The sequence below is a fragment of the Cebus imitator genome, unplaced genomic scaffold, assembly GCF_001604975.1.
Source record: "Cebus imitator isolate Cc_AM_T3 unplaced genomic scaffold, Cebus_imitator-1.0 Scaffold113, whole genome shotgun sequence".
Classification (NCBI taxonomy): domain Eukaryota; kingdom Metazoa; phylum Chordata; class Mammalia; order Primates; family Cebidae; genus Cebus; species Cebus imitator.
Genome location: NW_016107428.1, coordinates 4,600,909 through 4,618,635, shown reverse-complemented (window position 1 = coordinate 4,618,635; position 17,727 = coordinate 4,600,909). Strand labels below are relative to the sequence as shown.

General features: G+C 35.0%; 1 pseudogene; it reads left to right on the top strand.

Annotated features, from left to right (window-relative positions):
* The first annotated feature begins 293 nt into the window (after positions 1-293).
* LOC108311301 overlaps positions 294-17,727 on the top strand; it is a 101,469-nt pseudogene continuing 84,035 nt past the window's right edge.

The window sequence follows — 17,727 nt, the reverse complement described above, 5'->3', positions numbered from 1 at the left end:
AAGCCCACTAAAAGCCCTGGAAGGAAAGGCCTCTGTTCTCGGCCAGGCAACCAATCCGGCATCAGAGTTGAAGATCAATCACCCAGAGGATGTTTGAAAGAACTCCTGTCATTGGACAAGAACGTGAATGGGGCAGGAATAACTTCAAAGTTAGAACCCCACAGCCCCTTCTTACCTGTGCGGATTTCCCTCTCTGAGATTCCCTCTCTGGGATCCCCTCCCACAACAATGTGGGGGCGGTGTTTCCCTCTCTATCTGTACAGAAATCCCCTTCAGATTCCCCTCCTAGGGCGATGTGGGAGCTCTCTCTCTTTCTCTCTCTGCCTAATCAATCGCTTTCTGCTAAACTCTTTGGGTCCCTGATATTTCTACGAACAGTGAGCTCACCACTGCCAGGGCCTTTTCCCCATTCCTTGGGCAAGTGAGGCCAAGAGCCTGGGACACCTTGTTACAATGCTGTGCTGTAAAATCGCTGTTACCAAACCACAGACTGCTCTTGGTTGTAAAGGGAGGGATCTCTTTTCAGTTCCTAAACGGATAGCAGGGCCAATAACTCATCTTTTTGCCACCAAAAGTTATTTTACATATCTAATGCATCATCCTCTTTTCCAAAAAGTGAGAAATCAGGACTCAAAATAGATACTTGTCTCTCTTCCTTTCCCCTAATACCGTCAAGCTGGGAAATCAGCTGGCTTTGCTTCTACTCTTTATTCTTTTTGCTTAGCTGACACAGCTGAATCTTGTGTCCTCTCCTGCCACAGGAAACCTGAATTACTGGAGTCCTCTTAAGTACATTTATTGATATGGTAAAGGAGAATAAAGAATTTGGAAAATCCATTCTTAAGATAATAGCCGGACTTTCAAAGCTATTGTTTTGTGCATAATCCAACTTGAATGTCAACAAACAGTGCTTAGGTATTTCTTTTTGCATTCCATCTGTAACACATTTAAATGTTCCTTTAAGTAGTGAAAGTAGGGTAAGCCAGGGCAATGGCCAATACTCAGGAAAACAAAAGGTAAATTTTAATTCTAAAATCTATCACTTCTGTTTAAAGCTTATTTAAAGGCTCGCCATATCTACCACTGAAAATTTATTCTTTTTGCTTAATTTACTTTATTATTACACTTCATACATTTCTTAGTTTTTAAAATGAAAAAATATTTGATATTTTAAAAGTAAGAGTAACGCAAGGTTGATAATGAAATGCATTACTTCTCTTTTAACCTAACCAACTCCAGAAACACTTTTCTAAGAAATAAATACTATTTTCTGTTTTAAAATAATTAAGGTAAATCCATGAATTATAAGTTCACCTAAATGTGTTTTGACTAAGGAACACACCTGTTAAGCCCACTCCTCACAGAACATTTTTATTAACCTCTGAAAATTTTCTTATGTTCCTTTAGGGTCAATTTTCCACACCCCAGAAGCAAACAGTGCTCTGATCTCTATCATGCCATGTTACTTCTACCTCTTTTCTTAAAATTTATGAGTGACTACATAAACTGTGTACCATTTATGTCTGATTCCTTTCACTTATATAATACTTTTGAGTTTAATCCAGGTTGCCACATGTGTTAGCATTTCCTTACTTTGTAACACTGTGGATTCTTGTAAACACCATCAGCTCTTCCTGTCCATAGGTTTGGCATCCTTGGGTTTGACCAACCAAGAGTAAAAAATATTTGGGAAAAAAAATGTGTCTGTATTGAACATGTACAGATTATTTTTCTTGTATTATTCCCTAATCAAAGCAATATAACAAGTGTTTACATAACATTTATATCATATTGGCTATTATAAGTGATCTAGAGATGACTTTTAATCTACGGAGGCAGAGCCAAGCATGGAAGAGTGGAGGTCTGAGCATCACAGCAGGCCCCTCTTTTCCCTCCCCATCTTTACCCACCTGCTCTAGGCCTACCTTTACCTGCCAACTCAGCCCGCAGAACACCTGTCCATCACGAATCCTTCAGCAAGTTCCTGCTTAAACAAAAGCATCAAGCAGGTGTACATGTCCCTGCCTCAGGGTGAGAAAGTCCAGGCCATGTGTATCAGGATCAGTGTTGGTGGAGAAGGACTGTGCTGCAAGATCCGTACCCTGGACAGTGGGCCCAAGTGTGTGAAAGAGTTGCCTGAGTGGAATTTTGATGACTCTAGTACTTTACAGTCTGAAAGCTCCAACAGTGACGTGTATCTTATGCCCGCTGCCGTGTTTCAGGACTCTTTCCACAAGGACCATAACAAGCTGGTCTTCTGTGAAGTTTTCAAATACAGTTGAAAGCCTGCAGAGACCAATTTGAGGCACATCTGTAAATGGATAATGGACACGGTGAGCAACCAGCACATAACACGCTGGTCTTCTGTGAAGTTTTCAAATATATCTGTAATGGGTAATGGACATGGTGAGCAACCAGCACCTCTGCTTTGGCATAGAGCAGAAATATACCCTCAGGGAGACAGATGGGCAGCCCTTTGGTTGGTCTTTCAATGGCTTTTTGTGACACCAGGTTCCCTATCATTGTACTGTGGGAGCAGACAAAGCCTATAGCAGGAACATCTTGGAGGCTCATTACAAAACCTGCTTGTATGCTGGAGTCAAGATTTCAGGAACTAATGTTGATGTCATGCCTGCCCAATGGGAATTCCAAATCAGACCCTATGAAGGAATCAGCATGGGAGATCATCTCCAGGTGGCCCGTTTCATATTGTGTCATGTATGTGAAGACTTTGAGGTGAGAGCAGCAACCTTTCACCCGAAGCCCATTCCTGGGAACTGACATGGTACAGGCTGCCACACTAACTTTGGCAGTAAGGCCATATGGGAGGAGAAAAGTGTGAAGTACATTGAGGAGGCCAACAAGAAAATAAGCAAGTGGCACCAGTACCACATCCATGCCTATAATCCCAAGGGGGGTCTAGAAAATGTCTGGTTCCTAACTAGATTCTATGAAATTCATGGCAGAAGCCACCCATCTGGAGCAGCTGCTGCTATGATGCCAGTTGTAGAGAGGGAGGTGCCACCGGGCTGTATGTCTGAGTTGGAGGGGTGGGAGCTACACACTCCCAGATGTAGCTGTAGCCTGCTAGCCAAGGCTATGGATCTGGCCATCCCTGTGTTCTCAGGAATCTGGGAAGCCCCCTTTCCCCCAGACTGAGAAGTGCCTGCTTCTGCTGCCTGGCCTCCCCTGGCTCCTGGTGCCCACTCTAATTTTGGAGCAATGTTGAGGCTGAGCCCAGGCATAGTTGCAACCTGGCTGGGTATGTGCACACTTGGGGCAGTGTTGACATAACAGGCCCCTGCAGCCTCGGGCCCCTTTGGACTAGGGGCATCTATGAGCACAGAAGGGAGGCCAAGCAAGGGTGATGGAAGCTCCATGCGGGCCTGCAGGTACCCCTTGGCACAGTCTGGGCTGCCTTAGATGGCAAGTTGATGGTGGCAGGAAGCAGACAGTTTCCAGCGGGGAAAGGAGTGGTTCCCCAGTGAGGCCCTACCTTCAAGCCAGGGAAGGCCTGAAGCATAGGGGCTGGGATGCCTGTTCTGCAGATCAGAATGAGAACTTATGGTGCTTTTTCAGCTGCCCATGGCCACCTATGGAACCAATCAGCATGCATTTTCTCCCATCTGAAGCCCATAAAAACCCTGGACACAGCTAGACTCAGGCAGACAGCAAGATGACCTGAGGGCAGATAGAAGCTACTCATCCTGGGTCTCCTTTGGTTGTACTTTTTCTTTTTCTTTTTTTTTTTTTTTTTTTTTTTTTTTTTTGAGATGGAGTCTCACTCTATTGCCCAGGCTAGAGTGCACTTGCACGATCTCAGCTCACTGCAACCTCTCCCACCCAGATTCAAGCAATTGTTCTGCCTCAGCCTCTCATGTAGCTGGGATTACAGGCACCTGCCACTGTGTCTGGCTAATTTTCATATTTTTAGTAGAGACAGAGTTTCACCATCTTGGCCATGCTAATCTTGAACTCCTGACTTCATGATCCACCCACCTTGGTTTCCCAAAGTGCTGGGGTTACAGGCATGACCCACTGTGCCCAACCTGGTTATACTTGCACCAGCAATGAATTATAGTTCCAGTAGCTCCATATTTTCATCAACACCTGGTAGTATCAGTTTTTTATTTTAGTTGCCCTTGTGAGTTTCTGGTGATAGATCAACTTTGTATGACATTATAGTTTAAAGTTGTATTTTTCTGTTTATGAATAATGCTGAAAGCATTATCATATACAATGCCCATTATACATCTTCTTTTATATAGTATTCATTTTTATTAGTTTTTATTATTGGATTATAGGAGATATTTTATGTTCTGAATGAGAGTTGTCTGATTTTATGCACACATACAGGTCCCCTACATACAGAGACACACACATATTACTTTCGCCTCTGTTCTTAAAACTTATAAGTGAAAATCTAAACTATGTACTATTTGTGTCTGATTCCTTACACTCATACAATGATTTTGAGATTAATTCATATTCCCCATGTGTTAGTATTTCATTACTTTGTAACACCATGTATTGTTATAAGTACTAGCAACCCTTCCTATCTCCCTCTTTCTGTGTGTGTGTGTGTGTTTGATTATATATTCCCTGACTGAGACTTACCTATTGACTTTTTTATTGATGTCTTTGGAGGAGCATAAGTGATTTTTTACATGAAATTTATACATTTGTATTTTTAACAGACTTGCATTAGTTTCCTATTGCTGCTATAACCAATTAGTAGAAATTTTGTAGCTTAAAATAACAGTAACATTATTCTACATTTCTGGAAGTCAGAATAAAGAAAATGTGTTTGCTGGACTGCTCTCCTTCTGGAGGCTCTGTAAGGAAATCCATTGTGTTTCCTTTTCCAATTTGAAAAGGTTTTCTGCATTCGGTAACTCATGCTCCTTCCTTGAATTACTCTAACCTTGCTTCCTTTGTCACATCTACTTTGAGTCTGCCCCTCTTCTATCCCTCATACAGGAGCCCCTTTGAATATATTGGTTCTAGCCTGAAAATTCAGCGTTCTTTCCATTGTGGGGAACGCTCCCGTGTGAGGCCCCCCTTTAATGTGTGGGCCTCACCAGACGGTGAGCTTGAGCCCAAACACAGTTTCCTGCTGGAGGCAGTCAAGCTATGGGAAAGAAGGAACTAAGAAATGACTGATGTTGCAAAAGTTTCTACTTCTGACTGCAATGACGCTTGGGCAAGGGTCGTGTGGTTTTGTCAGACATTATGTCTCCACTAGGCCTCTGCATGGCCTTTATGACTTTACTTTTCAAGAAGTTTAACTTTATCCGCATGACTGCCTTGAACCCTAGATAATGACTTTATGGCTTAGCTTGTGACTCTTAGGTATTGTTATTTACAAAAGTGTGTTTTGGTAAAAACAGATAAAGCATACCACCTGCCCACTTTTATGATCCTTGAATGTCATGCTTAAGATTGTTTTCGTGATCTTATATTTTGTAACTTTCCATTGTTGATTGTGTAAACACCTAAACACCTATGATCTTAAGGTATATATTGAGACCATGGACAAAAATTAATTCGCTGTTTAGGCATTGCCTTTTCAGTCCTCAAGACCCCAGCTTTTCTGTCTCTCTTTATTTCTGCACACCCCCTCTTTCAGGTTGGGACCCTCTTGCTGGCCAAGACTCCCTGGTGGATCTTCTGTCACCCACATTCCATCTCAGGATTCTTAATCACATCTGCAAAGTCTTCTTTCCATGCTATAAGAAGTGACATGTAAAGTGACATGTTCATAGTTTCATGAAATTAGAGCATATACATCTTCATGGGGTCATTATTTAATCTATGACATTACTTATTTGGTTCTAAGAAATATTTGCTTTTCACAGAATTATAATTATAGTTTCCTGTGTTTATACTAGAAGTTATATGGTTATAACCATACCACTTGGTCTAGTTTTCATCTCAAATTATAATGGGATTGAATTCATTTTTGATTCCTACATTTACCCAGTATTTCCAGCATCATTTGTCAGAAAATGTTTTCTCTTCTCATTAAACTATTTTGATACTTTTATCTAATTTTTTTTACCATGTGTGCAAATCTACTTCTGAGTCTCTAGTTGATTACATAAACAGAAATACCTGCTGACCAATTGTAGGTCTTCTTTTGAGAGATGTCTGTTCAGATCATTTGCTCATTTTTAAATCAGATTTTTTTGGGGGGTTGCTATTGAGTTGTATGAGGTCCTTATATGTTCTGATTATTGATTTATTGTCAGATAGATTACAAATATTTTCTCCTATTCTGTAGGTTGTTTCTTCATTCTGTTGATTGTTTGCTTTGCAGAAGTTCAATTAGCTTAGTGTAATCCCATTTGTCTACTTTCACTTTTGTTGCCTGTGCTTTTGAGGTCTTACCACAAAAATCTTTGCTCAGACCAATAGATGTCCTGAAGTGTTTTCCTAATGATTTCCTCCAGTAGTTTGATAGTTTTGGGTCTTACATTTAAATATTTTATCTCTTCATTTGACTTTTATGCATAGGGAAAGACAAGGTTCTAGTTTAATTGTTCTGCATAAGGATATCTAGTCAATACCATTAAGGGGACCATTGCTTCCCCAATATTTATTATTAGTACCTTTGTCAAAAATGAGTTGGCTGTAAATATGAAGATCTATTTCTGAGTTCTCTATTCTTTTTCTTTGGTCTGTGTATCTATTTTCATGTCAGTGCCATACCACATTGGTTACTATACCTTTGTAGTTATAGTTGAATCTTGAACAACACAGGGAGTTAGAAGTGCCAACTCTCACACATTTGAAAATTATTTTATTTTTGACTTCCCAAAAATGAAAGTAGTAATAGCCTAATATTGACCAGAAGCCTTACTAATAACATAATGTATTAGCATATATATTATTTATCATATATTGCATTATTTCAATAAGCTAATGTAAAGAAAAGAAAATATTAAGATTCATAAGAAAGACAAAATATAGTTACTATTCCTTAAGTGAAAGCAGATCATCATAAAAGTATTCTTGTTGTATTTGCATTGAGTAAGGAGAGGAAAAGGAAGAAAAATCAGAATAGTTGGTCTTGCTGTCGTACAGGTGGCAGCAGCAGAAGAAAATTCAGATATAAATGGACCTGAACTGTTCAAACTTGTGTTGTTCAAGGGTCAACTGTACTTTGAAATCAGGTTGCATGATGCCCCTGCTTTGTTGTTTATGCTCTGGATTGCTTTGGCTATTCAGGGTCTTTTGTGGTTCCATACAAATTTTAAGATTTTTTTTTTCTACTTCTGTAAAGAATGTCATGGTATTTTGGTACACATTGCATTGAACCTGTAGATTACATTGGGTTAAGAATGGACATTTTAACAAAATTAATTATTCCAATCCATGAACATGAGATATCTTTCCATATTTCATGTCTTTTTCACTTTCTTTCATCAGTGTTTTATAGTTTTTATTGTTGAGAGCTTTTACCTCTTTGATTACATTTTTTCTTATGTCTTTTAAATTTTTTTTTGTAACTAGTACAAGTGAAATTGTTCCTTTATTTCTTTTTCAGATGGTTCACTGATTGTTCAAATATTACTGTTAGAATATATTTGAACACTCAGTGAACAATATTTGAAACTTTTTGAAGTAACGGTAGTATTTGAACAATCCGTGAACAATCTTGCAGGATACAAAATCAGCATACAAATATTATTATTACTTCTAACAGGTACTGTTACTTCTAACAGTAATATTTGTATGCTGATATTGTCTCCTGCAAGTTTAGTGGCTTAGTTTTTCTGTTCTGACACGTTTTTGGTGGAGGCTTTAAGTTTTTCTAAATATAATATCATATCCACATACTGTGGTTTATCGTAGGGTGAAGGGAGGGAGGAGAGAGAGGATCAGGAAAAATAACCAATAGGTACTAGGTTTAATACCTGGGGGGCAAATAATCTTTATAAAAAAACCCATGACACAAGTTTACCTATATAACAAACATGCACATGTACCCCAAACTTAAAATAACTGCTAAACAAAAGAAGATGTCATTTGCAAACATCAATTTGACTTATTTCTTTCCAATTTAAATGCCTTTAAATTTTTTCTCTTGCCCAATTTATCTGGCTAGGGCTTTTGATACAATGTTAAATAACAGTAGTGAAAATGGGCATTCTTTTCTTGTTCTAGATTTTAGAGAACTTTCTATTTTTCTCTACTGAATATGGTACTGGCTGAGTTTTGCCTTACATGGCCTTTTTATGAGGTATTTTTCTTCCATACCCAGTTTGTTGAGAGTTTTTAACATGAAGAGATATTGAATTTTGTAGAACTCTTTTTCAGCATGTATTAATATAGTCATATGGTTTTTCTCTTTCATTCTGTTAATGTGATGTATTACATTTATTTATTTGTGTATATTGAATCATCCTTGCCTCCCTGGGATAAATTTTGCTTGACCATTGTGTATTATCTTCTTGATGTGCTGTCAAATTTGGTTTGCTAGTATTTTCTTTTTTGAAGACTTTTGCATTTATATTCACCAAAAATGTTGTCCTGGAGTTTTCTTTTTTAATTATGTCATTGTCTAGTTTTTGTATAAAGATAATGCTGGTCTTATATAATAAGTTTAGAAGTTTTCGTTTCCTAATTTTTTTTTTTTTTGAAATTGTTTTAGCAGAATTGGTATTACTTTCTTCTTAAATTTCATCAGTGAAGCCATCAGATCCAGGTCCCAGGCTTTTCATTGGTGAGAGACTTGTTATTATCTTGTTTCTTGTTATTGGTCTGTTGAGACTTTGCATTTCTTCTTGGTTCAGTCTGGTAGATTGTGTGTGTTCAGGAATTTGTTCATTTCTTCTGGGTTTTTCTATTGTTGATATATAGTTGCTGGCAATATTCTCCAATAATTCTTTGTATTTCTGTTATACTAGATATAATGTCTACTTTTTCATCTATGATTTTACTTGGGCCTTCTCTCTTTTTTCTTAGACTATTTAAGGTTTGTCAATTTTATTTATCTTTTCAAAAAGCTAACTTTTGGTTTTGTTGATAGTTTGTTATTTTTAAGTCCTTATTTTCTGTATTTCTGCTCTGATCTTATTTCTTTCCTCCTACTAATTTGGTTTTTTTTTTTTTTTCGCATTTCTAGTTTTTTGAGGTGCATCATCGGGTAGTTTATTTGAAGTCTTTCTACTTTTTTGATGTAAGCATTTACTGCTATAATCTGTCCTGTTAGCATTGCTTTGGGGTATGTGGCATTTTCATTTTTATCTGTTTTGAGAACTTTTCGAATTTCCCTCTTAATTTCTTCATTGGCCCATTGATTGTTGAGGAGCACCTTGTTTAATTTTCATATATTTGCATAGTTTACAAAGTTAATCTCATTATTTAATTGTACATTTATTTCATTGTGGTAATAAAAGATATTTAATATGATTTCAACTTTTTGGAATTTATGAAACTTGTTTTGTAGACTAACATATCTTCTATCTTGGAAAATGTTCTATATGCTTATGAGAATAATCTATATTCTATAGCAATTGAATAATGTATTTTGTAAAGGTCAGTTAGATCCATTTGGTCTAGAGTGAAGTTAAATTCTAATATTTATTTGTTGATTTTCTGTCTGATGATTTGTCCATTGATGAAAGTGGAGTGTTTAAGTCCTCTACTATTATTGTATTGCATTCTATCCCTCCCTTCAGATCTATTAACATTTGCTTTACATATGTGTGCATATACATGTTTATAAAAATTGTTATGTCCTCTTGCTGAATTGACCAATTTATCATTATAAAATAGCCTTTTTCAGATTTGACTTGAAGTCTGTTTTTACTTTTTGTTTATTTTGTTTTGTTTTGTTTTTTGAGATGGAACCTCTTTCTGTGGCCCAGGCTGTATGTAGTGCAGTGGTGTGATCTCAACTCACTGCAACCTCCACCTCCTGAGTTCAAGTGATTCTACTGCCTCAGTCTCACGAGTAGCTGGGACTACAGGCCTGTACCACCACATCTAGCTATTTTTTTTGTGTGTGTGTATTTTTAGTAGAGATGGGGTTTCACTGTGTTAGGCAAGATGGTCTCGATCTCCTGACCTCGTGATCTACCCGCCTTGGGCTCCCAAAGTGATGGGATTTCAGGCATGAACCACTGCACGTAACCTAAAGTCTGTTTTATCTGATATAAGTATTGTTCATTTTGATCATTTTTGGTTTCTATTTGCATGGAGTATCTTTTTCCAGCCTTTCACTTTCAGTCTGTGTAGCTTTATTGGAAAAGTTAAGTTTCTTGTAGGAAACTCGGAATGGATGAAAAACAAGAAAAGAACTATATACTTAGGGTCTTGTTTTTCATCCATTAAGAATCTTGTTTTACATCTATTAAGACATAATTTCTTTTTACTGGAGAATTAGTCTACTCACACTCAATTGATTATTTTGTAACTACTCTTTCTTTTTTATTTTATTATATGTCTTCCTTTGCAATTAAGTAATTTTTTTCTGGTAGTATGTTTTAAATTCTCTTTTTATTTTTAGTGTATCTATTTTAGCTTTTTGCTTTTTGATTGCCATGAGGTTTACAGGTTTACAAAAAAAAAAAAAAAACACCTTAATATTATGAAAAGTTATTTTAGACTGATGACAACTTAACTTTTGATCATAAAAAGAAAAGAAACAACAAAGAGAAAAGTAAAAAGTTTCATGCTTTAACTTCTTCTGCTCCTAATTTTGACTTTGTGCTGTCTTTTCGTACATCCTATCTCATAACAAATTGTTGCCATTATGATATGTGATATGTTTGTTTCTTTATTATTCATATTAAATATATATGTGGTTTGTATACCATAAATACACTATTAAAGTATTCTGAATTTATCTCTACTTACTTTTACTAGTGAGTTTTATACCTTCAGATATTTTCTTGTTGCAAATTAGCAGCTATTTGTTTTACATTAAATAACTCCTTTTTTCATTACTTGTAAGAAAAGTCTAGTGGTTATGAGTTCCCTCAGCTTTTGTTTGTTTGTTTGTTTGGGAAAGTATCTCTACACCATGTTTCAAAGAGAGTTTTGCTGAACACAATATTCTAGGGCAGCAGATTTTTTTTTCTTCTTCAGCACTTTGAATATGTTAACTCTACTCCCTCATGGCTTGTATAGTTTTCATGGAGAAGTCTATTGCCAAATGAATTGAATCTCCTTTATATTTCATTTATTTTCTTTCTCTCTCTGCTTTTAGGATTTTTCGTTTGTCCTTAACTTTTGAGAGTTTGATTATTTTATGCCTGGAAGTAGTCTTATTTGAAATGAATTTCTTTGATGATCTTTGACCTTCCTGTACCTGGATATTTAGATCTTTTTTCTGTATTTGGAATATTTTCTGTTATTATTTGTTTCAATAACTTCTTTAATCCTTGATTTTTTTTAACAATCTATTGAAAGTCAATAGCATATATTTGTTTTTTGAAGCTGTACTCTAGATCTTGTAAGCATTCTTCGTACATTTTCATTCTTTTAATTTTTTCTTCCACGACTGTATATTTATTAAATAATCAGTCTTCGAACTACAGATTCTTTTCTTCTGCTGTTGAAAGCCATCCCTCCAATGCACTTTCAGTTTGACTGTTGCATTTTTCAACTCTAGGATTTATATTTGATTAATTTTATTTTTAAATTACTTTATTAAATTTCTCTGAGAAATTTCTAAATTTGTTGTATTATCTCACAATTTTCTGAGTTTTCTCAAAATGTTATTTTGAATTATTGTTCTGAGAGCTCACACATTACCATTTCATCAGGATCAGTCACCGGCTTTGTTTTGTTCATTTGGGGAAGTCATACTTTCCTGTTTTTCCTTTTTGGTGCTAGATGGCATCCTTAGCGCAGATTTGCCAAATTCCTAAATTAAGTTTGGAACATTGTTGTCCCAGATGGGATGGGGGATCCCAATGGGAATATTCCAGCTGTGTGGAAAGGTTTTCCAGGGCTTTGTGCCTAGAGGACCCATGCAGCACACCTCCTATAGTATGCTGCAGAACAGCCACTCTGATTTGGCATTTCCTTTACTTGAGATGCAAAGCAGTTCACCAAGTTTTACACAATGGCAGATTCTAGCCTCATTTCCATGATTTGTCCCTAGCTGCCCTCATAAGTTTTAACCTGCAGACACTTGCAATGCTTCCCATGTGGTAAGTAAGAGATGATTTTCCCGTGGAAGAACCCAAGATGTTGGGAAACCTGACTTTCCACCTTGATCTTACTTTTTCTGGTGTAGAAACCATGAGATCAGGGGGAACTTTCCTGCACTGGACCTGGCAAACGTGGGGAGGCTTATTCTGATTAGAGAGGTCCATTTCTCTTACCTTTTGCTAGTGGTTTTTCACTTCTTTATGTTCCCTCAGATTTTCCCAGTGTCAAATTATAACTGTGATATTTCTGGTTACAATCTTGATACTGTTTTGGTTTTCTGTTAGGGAGACTGATGCCAAATTGCCTCTACTCCCTCATTTTGGACATCCTAAGCACACTTTTAATATCATTTTATAGCAGGATCCCATCTAGAATACCATTCTGCATTTAGTTGTCATGTCTCCTTCAGCTCCTTTTTGCTTCTCCTGTTTATAATGATGTTAACAGTTTTGAAATATACTGGACAGGCATTTTGTTAAATCATCCTAATTGGAATGTGCCAATGTTTATCTCTTGTTTTGGCCAGAGTTTTGAGAAGGAATACCACATAGGTTAGTTATTATTTTCATCCCGTAATTTCATGGGTACATACCACCAACATAATTAGCAGTATAGATGTTGGGATCTTGACGATGATTGTCTGGCTAAGGTAGTTTAGTAATATTTCTCCGCTGATAAGTTATCCATTTGCTCCCCTTTACGTATTTTACACTTTACAAAGAAGGCATTAAGTGCAGCTCATATGAAAGATATGAGGGTTATATTCCACCTCCTTGGGGACTAGGGGCCTCATGAATTGTTCAGAATGCTTCTGTAAGGAAGATCTGTCTCTTCCTCCATTGACTGATTTTTAAATACATTGAAGCAACCTTGTATTAGTGACATAAATAATATTTAATGATATTGTTGGGACTCAAAAAATAATGCTCCAAAGTATAGTTCTTTGGCATGCTGAGTGATTTTACCTAAGGAAGAACCAAGCATCCTCCCTTCCTCCCAGCACACAAGTTTCTCATCCCTTTGCAAATAAGGGACATTCATCCAGAAGGAATGCAATTATCCCAGGCCACCTCCCATAATCTCATCAAACAGAGAAGATTAATTTACAAGATAGAATACTCGAGTTAACACTACACCTTGAGACCAGAGGAACTTAATCCCAGGCTATACTTTGTTCTTTTCTCATTCATCTCCCCTAAAAATAATTTACTCCTTTGCTAAAATTGCCTGCCTCCCTCATTTTCCTCTCCCCTATGAATAGGGTATTTAAGCTTCAACCATCTGGCCCTACTTTGAGTTTTATACTTTGTACAACTCCTGTGCACTTGAAAATTAATACATTTTGTATGCCCTCTCTCCTGTTAATTTGTCTCTTGCCAGTTTATTTCTGCACACTCACTTATCAATCCTTTGAAGAGAAAGCTAAAACTCGTACAATGTACTATTGATTTAATTTTGTTATGATTCTCTTAAGGAATTTTGAAACACTGTTAATAAAAAATGTTGTTCTTTTTCTTTCCTTGTGAGGTTGTGTATGGTTTGATATAATGGATATGCCTACCTGACAAGAATTTGCACAAGGCTTATATTATTTAATCTTTGAATGCTTGATAAAATTCACCAGTGAAGTTATCTAAGACTAAAATATCCCTTGGGAAAAATTAGAATTGCAATTGTTTTCTTACTTTCCTTTTTTTCTTTTATTTCTTTTAGAGATAGGATCTCACTCTCACCTTGTCTGGAGTGCAGTGGTTCAATCATAGCTCATTGCAGCCTGAAACTTCTGAACTCAAGCAATCCTCCTACCTCAGCCTTCTAAGTAAATAGGACTCTTGGACCCAAATGATCCTCCTGACTAGCTAGAACCAGCTAAATTTCGTAAATGTGTTGACCTGGTCTGAAACCCCTGACCTCAAGAGACCCTCCTGCCTCAATCTCCCAAAGTCCTGAGAATATAGACATGAACTATTGCAACTGGCCCACAAAATTAATTTTTTAATATATATGAAGTATTTGGAGGTTTTCAAGGATTTTGTGCTTATTTCTAAATTGTTAAATTTATTGATCTGAAATATATAAAAATTTCCCAATTGAATGGATCTTTCTGGTACCCTATAAAGATCTATTCTTCCTAGTGTTTTTGCTGTTGTATAATCCCTTCCTTTTGATTGTGGGATCTATGTAGTAACTTTCATCTAAAAATTGTTGCATAACTGTGGGTCATTTATGTTCAATAAATGTGTCATGATACTTTAACTTCAAACTCTAAACTGTCTTGAACTAGAACATTAAATTGCAAAGAATTGAGAGCAATAAAATTTTAAGTTAAAAATAATAGAAAAGCGTATATTTATGTATAAGATTTCATCCAGTTTTATAAACTTACATATTTTTAAGTTTAATTTTTAAATTTTTCATTTTTTTATTTTTAATTTTTTATTAGTTTTGGTAGCAAATTCATTTGCAAAAAGCAGTTGTGTGACTTCTGCAGCATTCTCAAGTTACCATTAATGAAAATCACTGTCAAATAAAAAATACTTTTGTTATGTGATTAAACGAATGTGCATGCTTTCTTTGATTACTTTAACATGTTTACTCATATTTATACATTCTAAGTTCTACTCCGCTTTTTAAAGTCTTAAGTAAGCAACCTCAACTGTTGTCTATATAGCTAAATAATTATGACTGAACAAAACCTGTATTATTTATATACAAATATATCAGTTAATTTTAAAATTTATTATTTAAAATATTTAATTCATATAAATTTTTAGATTTAAGATATGTAAGTTATAAAGTTAATAATAAATAAACAAGAATCTAAAAACTAGCTTTTTATAAAATACTACCTATGTCTTTCATATTACAGTTAAATGGTACTTTGCCACTATTATAATACTATAATACTTTGTTTTCAAAACACTTATGGCGTTATTATAAAGAATTCCACACTTAATTTTTGTTTTAGAAATTTTAAAAGGTGTATAAATTATATTATGTTGTTCCTATTTTTTTTTTTTTTTTTGGTACCTGTCTTTTGTGCTACACTATATGTTTTATGGAATTCATTTATATTAATCCATATAATTGTAGTTTTTAAATTTCACAAGTGCAGAGTATTTTATTATATGATTATCCTATAAGATATTATATTCAATTAGGAAATTTCTATAGCTTTTACTCATATAGTCAATGTTGCTATGAATGTAGTTAAAATTATTCATTGAGCCTGTGTAAAAGTTATCTAAGGTAAATACCTAGGAATGAGATTCAACCTTCTATAACAAATCTTGCTGTTTTACATCCTCATCAAAACTTGATAATATGACATTCAAATTTTTGACCAATTTAAGATAAAATAATATTTTCTGTTTTTATTTTTTATTTCAGTGATCACTAATATGATTGGCCTTTTTTGTTGTTGTTTATGTTTATTGTCCAAACTTTCTTCTTTCCCAGAAATTCTTGGATATGCATTTGATCATTATAATCATGGATTTCTATATTTTTAATTTAGGAGTTCTTTAAAATTTCAGGATATTAACCAATAATCAACTTTATTTTTATTCTATACTTGTTTTTCCAGGTTATGGATTGTCTGCTCATTTTCTTTTGGGAATTTTTGATAAACTGGCATTTTAAATTTAGTTCCTGTCAAACTTATTTATCTTTAATTTATTGATTTATGTGTTTTGTATCTTGTTTAAAAAGCTCTTTATCATTCTGAAGTTTTGCTGTTAGTATTTAAGCCTTCATTTCAAAAAGAAAATATTTTTGTGTAGTGTATGAAAGAGACTAAATGCTGTTTTTAAATATTACAAAAATAAAAATATTTATAAATTTATTAAACACTCCTGATATGGTTTGGTTCTGTGTCTCCACTCAAATCTCATCTTGAATTGTAATCCCCATGTGTCAAGGGAGGGACCTGTAATCCCGTATCTTCAGAGAGGGTGGTGATTGGACATGGGGGTGGTTTTTCCCATGTTGTACTCATGACAGTAAGTGAGCTTTCATGAGATCTGATAATTTTATAAGTGTCCAGCATTCTCTTATTTGCACTTATCTCTCTTGCTGTCTTATGAAGAAGACTCCTGCTTCCTCTTCTGCCATGATTGTAAATTGCCTGAGGTTCCCAAGCCACGTGGAAATGTGAGTCAATTAAACCTCTTTGCTTTATAAATTAGCTAGTCTCAGGTATTTCTTCATAGCAGTGTAAAAACTCATTTATTCAGAGTTCTATTTCCATTTTTTTGTATGTCATAGTTGCATATATCTCAATTTGCTTGCATTTCGTTCTCTATTCTGTTTTATTTTTCTATTCATGAACAATTACACATCTTTTATATAGGAAAAGAATAAAAGAGAAAGTGCTTTGTTATAATTTTTAATAAGCATAGTTCTTATCCTTGCTGTTTTTCCTTTTAGAATTATCAGTTACCATAAAAAACAATGTTGGAAGTTTATTATAATTGCTATACAGATGATAGATAGTGACGATAGATAGATGATAGATGATAGATGATAGATGGATAGATAGGTAGGTAGATAGATAGATAGATAGATAGATAGACAGAGAAATTTTATTCTTTATAGTTGAATTTTAAATCTATATGCATGATACAGTTCATCATCTACTAGGTTTCACAATTTTAGTTTTAAATTTTCTTCATATAAGTACGGTTTCAATAGTAGATATAAAGTTTTTTTGTTGTCTCTTTTTGGGATATCTTTGATAGTTTGCATTTTTTCAAATATCTTGTTCATTTTATTGAGGATTTATCTCAAGTTTTACATAATATTGCCTCTTTATAATTTTTTAGGTGTAATTACATCAAATAATATTCTCTTTTTATTGTAGTTAACATTTTTGACAGAACAGTGAAGTCATAATCACCACCCAAATCAAGATGTATAACAGTTGTATCCCTGTATCCCTTTTAGAATGTTGTTTCATTACATTCTGTAGTCAACTACTTTTACTCCAGAATCTGGCAATTATGTATTTGTTTTCCATCCCTATGTTATTGGGTATCTCAAAACCTTATATGTGTGTATCTAGCCCATTTAAGTTTGACTACTACTACTTAATAATTGCTCTGAGATTAATGTACATTGTTGTGTGTATCTGGACTTCATGGTATCAATTGCTGAATAGTATATTATTGTATGAATGGCATAATTCATTTATCTATTCATAATATAAATATCATTGTGATATTTTACAATTTCTTATAAGAAGTTGTAAAGAAATTATAAGAGATATATATTTTGTCTTTGTTCTGGTTTCCTGACACAAAGCTCCCCAAATATTTGTAGTTTTCTTAGAAATGAAAGCGAGAGAATCACCTTCTGTTACTCATGATAAAATCCTTTCTATCATACCACATTTTGACTGATAAAATGACTCTTGGTGGTACCTGCACGGCTTCAGAAAGCATCTGAGTTGGTGAACATATCTAGGTTTTAGAAGAATGAAGTGTCCAGAGAGAGCATGGAAGCTCTCTGTACCCCTTTCTCTTATTCCCTGCCCTATGCATCTCTTCGATTTGGCTGTTC